Genomic DNA, 13,068 nt, shown 5'->3' with positions numbered 1-13,068 from the left:
TCCCCGTGACTCACAGATACTTCCAAAACCAGCTTGCAGGTGCCGTTGAACCGTGCAGGTGACGTAACCAAGCTCAAGGAGGAGCTCGATGAAGATCGTGTTCATTATGTTGTTCCGTTTCCAGTTGATCAGTAGTGGAGCCCAGTTGGGAGGATCGGGGATCTGTGTAGCTTTTGGGGTAGTCTTCTTTTATTTTGGGTTCCGTAGTCAGATCTTGATTGTATCTGGATGATGTAATGCTTTATTCATGTATTGTGTGAAGTGGCGATTGTAAGCCAACTATGTATCTCTTTCCCTTATGTATTACATGGATTGTGTGAAGATTACCTCACTTGCGATATTGCTTTCAATGCGGTTATGCCTCTAAGTCGTGCTTCGACATGTGGGAGATATAGCCGCATCGAGGGTGTTACATGCCACCTCCAACGATTCAACGGAGGAAAACCGGCTGCTGGTGCCGACGGCCGGCGGCAACCCTTTTCAATTTCCTAGATGATGTGGTGGTCTCACCATGGCTCCTCTACCCTGCCCGTTAATGAATGAGATGGCAGGGAAGAAAGAGATATGTGGAGGAGGCTGCTTCACTAGAGATAAGGTTGGGAAAGCGGTGGGCAGCTTCACGCGGGGCACATGGCACGTGGAGAGAGAGGTTTACGAGATGAAAAATCAGTCGAATGATTTAGAGAGTTTTCCATAGCAAATTGGGCTTGCAAAATCCCAAAAGCTCTCTTCACATTTTTTCTAGCCGCTGCCTGAGCATTCTGGAAATCAAAATTTTTCTTACCATCCGGTTTTTTAACGGCTTCACAAATGTTTGCCACTTTGGGTAGATGTCATCCGCTAGATAGTAGCCATAGTTGTATGTACGGTCATTTGCTACAAACTGCACCGGTGGGAGTTCACCATTTGCAATCTCATTCATCAGTGGTGACCGGTTGACAACGTTGATGTCATTCAAAGATCTAGGCATTCCAAAAAAAGCATGCCAAATCCAAGTCTCTTGATCGGTCACTGCTTCACGGATTATAGTGGAACCCTTTTTTGACCGTGGAATTGCCCATGCCATGCCTTAGAACAATTCTTCCAACTCCAATGCATGCAATCTATTGAGACAAGCATACTTGGGAAACTGTGAGCTTTGTTCATCTCCAATAGCCTTGCGATGTCTTCAGTATTGGGAGACCTCAAATACTCCTGGCCAAACACTTGCACAATTCCGACTGCGAAGCGCTTGACACACATGATGGCTTGACTCTCACCCATGGCCAAGTGATCATCAACTAGATCAGCTGGCATACCGTATGCCAACATACGCAAAGCGGCTGTCACCTTCTGAAAGGTGCTATGCCCGAGCTCTCCGACGGCATTCCTCCTTTGCTGAAAAACTCGGTCATGGCTCGCTAGTTTCTCTGCAATGCGCCTGAACAACTCGGTGCTCATCCTAAACCGGCGATGAAAGTACGACTTAGGGTATGTGGGATTCTCCGCAAAATAATGCCTGAACAATTTGTTGTGGGCATCGATTCTATCCCTCCAAATTTTCTGTCGACCCATAACCGGACCACCGTTCTTCGGTTTTTTATTGATGTGCATAGCTAGGATCATTGCAAGATCCTCCTCCTCTTCCATATCAAATTCTTATTCCGAAGAATCATACGATCAACTCATCTACAATGTTAAACTAGACTATAAAAAATACAAACAATATGCACCAAATTCATGTAATTTTTTTGAAGTTGAAGCAATATATACCTTGCGGTCGTCGAGCAGCAGTAGGCGGCTGGGCACTGTTCGTCGGAGGACTGCCGCACGCGACGGGCGGCGGTGACTAGAGGAAGACGGGGGAAGCCGCGACGGCGCGGGAGCGGGCACAGCAAATAAGCAACACGTGATGGCGTTTCGGCCGACGCGCTGAACTAGATATGTCGCGCGCGCGGTTTTTGCGCCTCCGCTGGAGCGCCTGGAGCGGTAGCGCGCGCAAAAAATACTAATTTTTCAGTGCGGCGTTTATATAGCGCGGCTATTGGAGATGCTCTTAGTGTGTGAGTTGTTGCTAAGATGTGTTTTGATATGAAGATAGTGAGATATCATTACAACACCAAATTGGCATACCATGACATTTACATATGCATATAGTCTAGCATTCCAACTTGTTACTAATGATATTTGACTAAAAGCACATCATAGAGGAATAGATCTCTAAGATGTATGTGGGGTAACTACCACTGGGTGGTAGGATGGATTTTCCATATAGTGATATTATTCATCACCCAGAGTGCAGAATAAGTTATTCTTCACCCGAGGTAATCTTACGATCATTTCATAATTAAATTACGTTTGGAATTGAAATAGTTACATTCCTATTGATTCATTACGTAAAATTTTGCATAAAAAATAAAAATATAGATCATAAGATAAGAAAATTTGCAGTTTATGTGTATTTTACACTATGTTTTATGTTTGTAATTTTACGTAACATAATTTTTTTACGACGATTATATATTTTCTTATGGTCTCTTTTTACGTCGGAAATAAGACATAACTTACGGAACGTAAAATTATGGTGCATTGATGTCAAAATAGAGAGGGTCTAAAGAATAACTATTATTCACCCAGGGTTACGAATATTCGCTACTTGAACTGACGGTTTAGGCGGATGTACTGATGAAAACCGAGGCGTCGAACTGTTCCTCCTCGATTTGTTTTCGTCAGAACAAGGCATGTAATATATCATTGGAAAGCTCTTGACATCTAGATTACAATGATATAGAACTTTTTTACAAAATCATCATGGTTTAAGAGCAGTTTTGAAAAAAAAACGTTTTCTTCAAAACCGTTTTGAAAAAAATGGCTCTTTCAAAACTGCTCCTAAACCATGATGATTTTGCAAAAAAGTTCTACATTATTGTAATCTAGATGTCAAGTGCTTTCCAACGATATATTACACGCCCCGTTTCGATAAAAAAAATCGAGGAGGATCAGTTCGACATGATGAAAATCGTCAGTACAGCCACCAGTTGGTACAAAATTCTCTGAAAGACTATTTACTTTAAGAAGTGGTTGATCATAACTCTTTGAGCTTGAAACCAGTTGTACACTACAAGAACACATGTTGCACATTTTCGGAGTGCAATAAGGGAAACAGTAGTTTGGAAAACATGGTGTATACAAGTAAAAAGAATACAAGAATATCGTTGCATATTACAAGTACACAGTAGATTTTAACTAATATTTTCCCCAAAAGAGGAACAAAGCCGTCCAAACTTTAATGGCATACGTAACTACCCAAGCCAAAATCATATAATAACGCCCATAATGGTTGCAAACTAAATGGGGCACAAAAGAGGCACAAAGATACCAATCAAAGATGGAACGGAGCAAATTGGATCGATATCTCATATTTTGCTGCTTTATATATAAATTAGGGCAGCTCCGCCTGAAGGTTCCTTAGATGGATAATATTTGGCATGGCTCATTTAATCAGGTATATTGTTCTATTAGAAAATATATTTATTTTCTAAAAATTATTTTAAGAGTATCCAAAAGATTGTTATAAAAAACGTTTCTGGTATATCTGATAATTTTTTGTGTAGTATAAAACAAATTCATATGTTGTCTAATGTTATTCCTATATGTGATGAAAAAAGCGATAGTAAGACTCAAAACAATATTCATGCTTTAGAAAGAAAACTATTAATATATTTCAAAATAAATGCTGATGCATCATTAAATATTATGCATGTTCCTAAATATAGTGCCCCTGTCCATAGAAATACATGTCCGCGCATATTAAAGCAAAACTTCATGTGTTTTCAAAAACATGTATTTATGAACAGAGAAGAATACAAATTATGAAATAGTAGAAAAGTAAATTGTATAGTAAAAGTATTCATGCATTTGAGCAAAGAAAGTATAATAAAGAAAAGAAAGTAATAAATAAAAATAAATATGGAAAATGATATTGAGATAAAGAAATATGGAAAAGAAAATAGAAATAGAAGACAAAATCATTAGAAAAAGAAGACATGTAAGATAAAAGACCTAGTGAGTCGGCCCACTAAAATCACGGGACTGTATGACCGACCATAGTGTGCACTACTCCCTCCTTCCATAGATATAGGGTCTAATACATTTTTCGAGGCTAATTTTGACCAAATATTAGAGCAATAATATTTGGCATGCAACTTACGGAGCTCACGAGTCTTCTGTTAAGTTTTGTGTTGTGAAATTTTCAAGTTTTGGGTAAAGATTCGATGGACTATGGAATAAGGAGTTGCAAGAGCCTAAGCTTCGGGATGACCAAGGCACCCCAAGGTAATATTCAAGGATAACCAAGAGCCTAAGCTTGGGGATATCCCGAAAGGCATCCCATCTTTCGTCTTCATTCATCGGTAACTTTACTTGGAGTTATATTTTTATTCACCACATGATATGTGTTTTGCTTGGAGCGTCATTTTATTTTCTTTAGCTTTGCTTGCTATTTGAATAATGTACCAAGATATGAAATTATTAAATGGGAGAGTCTTCACATAGTTGCATAATTATCCGACTACTCATTGATCTTCACTTATATCTTTTGAGTTATATAGTTTTGCTCTAGTGCTTCACTTATATCTTTTAGAGCACGGTGGTGGATTTGTTTTATAGAAACTATTGATCTCTCATGCTCCACTTAGATTATTTGAGAGTCTTAAATAGCATGATAATTTGCTTTAATAATCTTAATATGCTTGGTATTCAAGATTTGTAAAACTTTCTTTTGAGTGTGTTGAATACTAAGAGCAGTTTGATGCTTGATAATTGTTTTGAGATATGAAGATGGTGATGTTAGAGTCATGCTAGTTGAGTAGTTGTGAATTTGAGAAATACTTGTGTTAAAGTTTATGATTCCCGTAGCATGCACGTATGGTGAACCGTTATGTGATGAAGTCGGAGCATGATTTATTTATTGATTGTCTTCCTTATGAGTGGCGGTCGGGGACGAGCGATGGTCTTTTCCTACCAATCTATCCCCCTAGGAGCATGAGCGTAATACTTTGCTTTGATAACTTGTAGATTTTTGCAATAAGTATATGAGTTCGTTATGACTAATGTTGAGTCCATGGATTATACGCATTCTCATCCTTCCACCATTGCTAGCTTCTCTAATACCGCGCACCTTTCGCCGGTATCATACACTCACCATATACCTTCCTCAAAACAGCCATCATACCTACCTATTATGTCATTTCCATATCCATTCCGAGATATATTGCCATGCAACTTACCACCGTTCCGTTCGCTATGACACGCTTCATCATTTTCATATTGCTTTGCATGACCATGTAGTTTACATCGTATTTGTGGCAAAGCCACCATTCATAATTCTTTCATACATATCACTCATGAGTCATTACATGCCCTGGTACACCGCCGGAGGCATTCATATAGAGTCATATTTTGTTCTAAGTTTTGAGTTGTAATTGTTGAGTTGTAAGTAAATAAAAGTGTGATGATCATCACTTTTAGAGCATTGTCCCGGTGAGGAAAGTATGATGGAGACTATGATTCCCCACAAGTCGGGATGAGACTCAAGACGAAAAAAAGAGGCCATAAAAAAGAGAGAAAGGCCCAAATAAAAAATGTATAAAAAATGAGAGAAAAAGAGAGAAGAGACAATGCTACTATCCTTTTACCGCACTTGTGCTTCAAAGTAGCATCATGATCTTCATGATAGAAAGTCTCCTATGTTGTCACTTTCATATGCTAGTGGGATTTTTCATTATAGAACCTGGCTTGTATATTCCAATAATGGGCTTCCTCAAAATGCCTTAGGTCTTCGTGAGCAAGCGAGTTGGATGCACACCCACTTAGTTTCCTTTGTCGAGCTTTTATACACTTATAGCTCTAGTGCATCCGTTGCATGGCAATCCCTACTCACTCACATTGATATCTATTGATGGGCATCTCCATAGCCCATTGATACGCCTAGTCGATGTGAGACTATCTTCTCCCTTTTTGTCTTCTCCACAACCACCATTCTATTCCACCTATAGTGCTATATCCATGGCTCACGCTCATGTATTGCGTGAAGATTGAAAAAGTTTGAGAACATCAAAAGTATGAAACAATTGCTTGGCTTGTCATCGGGGTTGTGCATGATTTAAATACTTTGTGTGGTGAAGATAGAGCATAGCCAGACTATATGATTTTGTAGGGATAGCTTACTTTGGCCATGATATTTTGAGAACACATAATTGGTTTGTTAGTATGGTTGAAGTATTATTGTTTTCATGTCAATATTAAACTTTTGTCTCAAATCTTATGGATCTGAATATTCTTGCCACAATAAATAAAATTACATTGAGAATTATGTTAGGTAGCATTCCACATCAAAAATTATATTTTTATCATTTACCTACTCGAGGACGAGCAGGAATTAAGCTTGGGGATGCTGATACGTCTCCAACATATCTATAATTTTTGATTGTTCCATGCTATTATATTATGTGTTTTGGATGTTTATGGGCTTTACTATGCACTTTTATATTATTTTTGGAACTAACCTATTAACCCAGAGCCCAGTGCCAGTTCTTGTTTTTCCCTTTTTTCAGTGTTTCGAAGAAAAGGAATATCAAACGGAGTCGAAACGGAACGAAACCTTCTGAAGAAGTTATTTTTGGAAGGAAAGCTACCCGATAGACTTGGAGTGCACGTCAGGAAAGAAACGAGGGAGCCATGAGGTAGGGGGCGCGCCCACCCCCCTAGGGCGCGCCCTCCACCCTCGTGGGCCCCTCGTGGCTCGCCTGACGTACTTCTTCCTCCTATATATACCCATATACCCTAAAACGATCGGGGAACAGAATAGATCGGGAGTTCCACCGCCGCAAGCCTCTGTAGCCACCAAAAGTCAATCGGGACCCTGTTCCGGCACCCTGCCGGAGGGGGGAACCCTCACCGGTGGCCATCTTCATCATCCCGGCGCTCTCCATGATGAGGAGGGAGTAGTTCACCCTCGGGGCTGAGGGTATGTATCAGTAGCTATGTATTTGATCTCTCTCTTTCGTGTTCATGATTTGGCACGATCTTGATGTACCGAGAGCTTTGCTATTATAGTTGGATCTTATGTTTCTTCTCCCCTCTACTTTCTTGTAATGGATTAAGTTTTTCCTTGAAGTAATCTTATCGGATTGAGTATTTAATGATTTGAGAACACTTGATGTATGTCTTGTCGTGCGTATCTGTGGTGACAATGGGATATCACGTGATTCACCTGATGTATATTTTGGTGATCAACTTGCGGGTTCCTCCCATAAACCTATGCATAGGGGTTGGCACATGTTTTCGTCTTGATTCTCCTGTAGAAACTTTGGGGCACTTGTTGGATTGAATAGATGAATCTAAGATTGTGTGATGCATATCGTATAATCATACCCATGGATACTTGATGTGACATTGGAATATCTAGGTGACATTAGGGATTTGGTTGATTTGTGTCTTAAGGTGTTATTCTAGTACGAACTCTAGGGCTGTTTGTGACACTTATAGAAATAACTCAATAGATTGATTGGAAAGAATAACTTTGAGGTGGTTTCGTACCCTACCATAATCTCTTCGTTTGCTCTCCGCTATTAGTGACTTTGGAGTGACTCTTTGTTGCATGTTGAAGGATAGTTATATGATCCAATTATGTTATTATTGTTGAGAGAACTTGCACTAGTGAAAGTATGAACCCTAGGCCTTGTTTTCTAGCATTGCAATATCGTCTACGCTCACTTTTATCATTAGTTACCTTGCTGTTTTTATATTTCAGATTACAAAAACCTATATCTACCATCCATATTGCACTTGTATCACCATCTCTTCGCCGAACTAGTGCACCTATATAATTTACCATTGTATTGAGTATGTTGGAGACACAAGAGACTCTTTGTTATTTGGTTGCAGAGTTGCTCGAGAGAGACCATCTTCATCCTACGCCTCCCACAGATTGATAAACCTTAGGTCATCCACTTGAAGAAAATTTGCTACTGTCCTACAAACCTCTGCACTTGGGGGCCAACAACATCTACAAGAAGAAGGTTGTGTAGTAGACATCAGTTATCATATATGTTTACCTAGTTGCCACGTACGCGCAACTGCAGTTGCCATCCAACAACGTACGAGTGTCCTATGGGTGAAAAGCAGTTCGCCCACGCGCGCGTGGACTAGGTGGTGGTTGTGTTGGGAGAAACTAGTTTGCCCACAGAGCGCAGTTGACAAACCGCGTGCTGCGGGACGTGTGGGCGAACTTTTCAACGCCCATACACACGATGATGCCCACGTGGCACTCAGATTCTAACAGATTTCTTTAGGATTCGTGCAAACAGAATCAATGTGGATTAAGGCATGTGGGCGATGTGCAAACATGCCACACGTGTGGGCGTTATCATTTGGATGAAAATATTTTTCAAATTACATTTATTTGGTCACAGATTATTTAAGTTTAATGAAAGATAAAAGTAATATGTGAAATTAAAAATCGAAGGGAGTATCCATCAAAGACATGAAGAACAAAAAGTATATCGATTCAGCGGCCAAAGATCCACTGAGCCATGCGTAAACAGATTTTTTGAAACCTTACACACGTATATTTCCTTGGTACGTCTGCCTTGTGTCCTTGTCTTGACTCCTGTCAATGCGTGAGTGAGGCCTTCCCTAGGCTCTCAGTCAGATTTTCAATGAGAGAATTCCTTATTTAACACCGTTTCTAAATTTGTTGCCTTATTTGACACTGAATTTTTTTCCTTTATTTAACACCGAGTCTAAATTTTATACCCTTTATAACACTATAGTCCATTTTAAGCCTTAGTGGTGTTAAATGACACATGAAAAAACCTATTTACCCCTCATGTCATATGTGATCAAATTTTTATGCGTATATGTGCATCCGGCCAACTCGTTTTGTGCCTCGGTCCCTGCCTTGACCGTGTTGTAGCCAAGTGCTTTCCGGCGTACAAGCGTACGAGGCTAGCTCGAGTTTTTGTTACTCTGTACACAATCGATTTTGTGCACGTACACACCAAGAAACAAGCAAGCAGACAGATGGGTCGATTCTAGTTGGACATGTACTGCTATACGTACTGGACAAAGCTAGCTAAGCAGCCGATCTCTCGCTTGATTGATTCTAAGTTGGCTAGCTAGCTAACCAAGTTAGCGATATTATCACGGAGACTATACACAAACACACGAGGCCGTTGATGGCCACATGATCGTGTCAGCCTTGTTTATTTTCTTTTGTTCAATACATCAACTCTATTAACTTACTGATTTGTTGTATACTACTATCAATTGTGTACAGGCATTAACTATTTTCACACACAAAAATGTAAAAGCACTGACACAATATTAACCACATCCAAACATAGTCGCATGATGAAGCTAGACTACCACATAACAATTTTAATCACAAATCACATTGAGGGCAAATAGGTCTTTTTAGGTGCCGTTAAGGCTTAAAATGGATAAAAATGTCGTAAAGGGCATAAAATTTAGACCAGATGTTAGATAGGGAAGAAAAAGGTTTTCGGTGTCAAATAAGGAAACAACATTTAAAACAGTGTCATATAAGGAATTTTCTCATTTTCAATTGGGATGCTCGCCGTGAGATGTCTGAACCCGTCGGTCGCCAAGACGTCGACCGGCAAGCACTTTCCGTGATGATGACATGAACGTCGCGCACGCATCCCTGAGCAGCGGGCACTGGTGCTGCTCCACCAGTGCCAACGTGGTGGCCACGGTCCTCACGTCCAAACTTCTGCGCAGCTTCAAGTCGCACGCCTGCTTCAGCTTGTCAACCCCGTACCGATCCGCGGCGACCAGCAGGTGCTGCGTCACTGCGACACCGTAGCCCTCCTTGTCACCCGACAGTGTGTCAGGGTAGATGAAGCGCAGTAGCAGCTCGACACTACCAGAATTAGCTACGTTGCCGACGGCCCACGGCCGTCGGCATAGGCCCAAAAGCCGTCGGCAAAGGGGTACGCCAACGGTCCCTGTCGGCATAGCCCCGTTGGCAACTCGTACGTCGGCGTACCTCAGGGCGGCTGTCGGCACACAAAAACCGTCGGCATAGTGAGCTAAGCCGACGGGGGCCGTACCACCATCGGCATACACACACCGTTGGCAACATTTTCCACCTGACGGGCGTTGACGGCGCCGCCGTTAAAGTTGTGCCAATTATACGCTGACACGTGGCAGCCTTTGGGTGACCGTGGCCTGGCGGTACGCCGACGGTTAGGCCGTCGGCATAGCTTTTGGGGCTATGCCGACGGTTAGATGCCACTTAAAATCAGGGGGAAGTGATTAGATGCTTTATGATTTGTGAATGCCACGTGTCATCCATCAGCACGGGTCTCGCCTGCTAACCGTGAGACCTGGTCTCATATAATTTTTTTCCGTGTCAACTGTTGGGCTGGCCTGGTGCGTAGCTATGTCGACGGTTAGGCCATCGGCATAGCGTTAGAGCTGTGCCGACGGCCAAGCCGTAGGCATAGCTTGAAACACGTATGAAAGAAAATGGCTGCCCAACAGCCGGTGAGCACGACGAGCAAGGGCAGCGACGCGCAGGTCGTGTTCGTCCAGAGGCTAGGCGGCGTGCAGCTCCGACGAGCAGCGCATCTTGCCGCTCCGACGTCCTAGGTTTCCGGCGAGCAGCACATCCTACATCCGGCGAGCAACGCATCCAGCGAGTAGAACTCCGACGAGAGGCAGCACGGCTCCCTCGACCGTGCCGCTCGTACACCTTGGCCTCGGGTTTGGAGGGTCTCGGATCTCACACGGCTCGCTCGGCGAACGGCCGGTGGGGCAAGACGGCTCCCTCGGCGGTGGAGGCGAGCGGTCGAGCCGAACGGCCGGTGGGGTACCATTGCTCCCTCGGCGGTGGAGGCGAGTGGCCGAGCCGAAGAGCCGGTGGGGCACTACGGCTCCCTCGGCAGTCGAGGCATGCGGCAGGTGGGGGCGAGCGGCCATTGGGACGCGATGGCAGTGGGGCCAGGCGGTGGCGGATCTACAGGGGCGAGCGGCGGCGGCGGATCTGCAGGGGCGAGCAGCGATGGCTTCGTCCGGTGGGGGCGCAGATGAGAGAGAGAGAGCGCGTCGTGCGCAGAGAGACGAGCGTGAGAGAGATAAGATCGAGGGGAGAGGATGACATGCGTGGAACGTGGGGTGGTGCACGCATCCAGCCATCCACGCCATCGATCCAGGTGACTGGGTGGCCAGCCAATAGGAAGGCTTCATTTTTTTGTGCTTCTTTACGTATTTGTTTTGCTAGATTTATTAGGTTTATTTTTACTAAACCTTTTCTAACTTTTTCCACACATTCTATGAATCATAAGCTGACATCCTGCCAAATTTCATATATTTTTATTTTCCTTTGATTTTTTTTAGAATTAAAAAAATGATAAACTCATTTTGCTTATAGTCATTTGAGAAATTGTATGCAAAGTGGTTTGTCAAATCATATATGATGTCTTTTGGGTATGTGTAGGCCTAGTGCAACCAAAGGAGGGGCAGGCTCCACCACCGAAGGGCGAATGTACATCGGCGGCATGCCGGATATAGCCGTTAAAATCCACTGAAAATCATACGATATTGGAAATCCTTGGGACCTCGCACGGTGTCGTCATATGGCCCTTGTAGGGTGTGGTAAAAGTTTGAGTGTGTTTCGCAGAAGCCTGACTGGAGGCCGCTTCTAAACCGCCCATGTCCGAGGTAGTATCGGGCTATCAAGAGAGAATGTGTCCAGATTGTGAAGGAAGTGCGCTTCACGTTGTTCCGTCGTACTCGAAACTTCTCATGCTCTCAAAGGGGGGCATTGCATGACACGTGCCATGACATGGCATTTTTCGGGTGCGCCTGCAATATTTGAGAAGTTTATTGCATATTTAGGGTTTCAATGCGGGAAATTGCCAACGTGCACGGCGGCCACCTTAAATGATGTTAAGAAGTGGTTTGTATAATCATGTATGATGTCATTGTGGTATGTGCAGGCCTAGTGCAACCAAAGGAGAGGCATGCCCCACCACCGGGGTGCAAATGTACCTCGGCGGCATGCCAGTTCTAGCCGTTAAAATCCACAGAAAATCATACGATGCCGGAAATCCTTGGGACCTGGCACGGTGTCGTCATATGGCCCTTGTAGGGTGTGGTAAATTTTTGAGCGCATTTCGTAGAAGCCTGACCGGAGGCTGCTTGTAAACTGCACCATCTCCGAGGTAGTATCTGGCTATCGAGAGAGAACGCGTCTGGTTTGTGAAGGGAGTATGTTGCCTATTGCTCTGTTGACCTAGGAAATGCTCGTGCTCTCAAAGGGGGCCATTGCATGACATGTGCCTGGATATGGCATTTTTCGGGCCCGCCTGCAATATTTGAGACATTTACTGCACCTGTAGGGTTTCAATGCCGGAAATTGCAGATATGCATGGCACCACACCCCGGAACCGTGTATTAACTCTTCAGACATGCCACCACAACTTAAGACATATATGAGGACTCGGTGCGATGGTTCGGTGGCATTTCTACCGCCCCTAAGGCCCTCAGTCGGTCTAACCCTTGACTAGTTGGAGGGGGGCCACACCCCGGAGCCCAAGACGGGCATCTACGCATGCCACATAACTATCGCACATGCATCAGGACCCATGCGATGTTTCGGTGGCATAACTACACCCGGAAAGGCCAACACGAAGCCCCATTGACTAGGAGATCTAGCCCTTTGACTATCGCCGAACGGGCTTTGACCAATGGACCCTTCCACCTGGTTGCGATAGGTCAGCCCATAGGAACATCCATGTACACGGTCTGGACCCAACCCACCACTAGATTCCCCCCGCCTCGACCTGACGTGCACGATTCCCCCTCCAAGTCACAGCGGCAGTGCCGTCCGTGGAGGGGGGCCACACCCCGGAGCCACAAGATGGGCGTCTACGCATGCCACATCACTTTCACACATGCATCAAGACCCGTGCGGTGTTTCGGTGGCATAGCTACACCCGGAAGGCCACCATGAAGCCTCATTGACCAGGAGATCTAGCCCTTTGACTATCGCCGGACGGG

At 43.8% G+C, this 13,068-nt stretch overlaps 1 pseudogene; it reads right to left on the bottom strand.

Annotated features, from left to right (window-relative positions):
* Positions 1-9,603: 9,603 nt before the first annotated feature.
* Positions 9,604-13,068, bottom strand: part of LOC119358175 — a 5,846-nt pseudogene continuing 2,381 nt past the window's right edge.

Source organism: Triticum dicoccoides, chromosome 2A (assembly GCF_002162155.2).
Source record: "Triticum dicoccoides isolate Atlit2015 ecotype Zavitan chromosome 2A, WEW_v2.0, whole genome shotgun sequence".
Lineage (NCBI taxonomy): Eukaryota > Viridiplantae > Streptophyta > Magnoliopsida > Poales > Poaceae > Triticum > Triticum dicoccoides.
The sequence above is the reverse complement of the archived record's forward strand: the minus strand, read 5'-3'. Positions and strand labels throughout refer to the sequence as shown.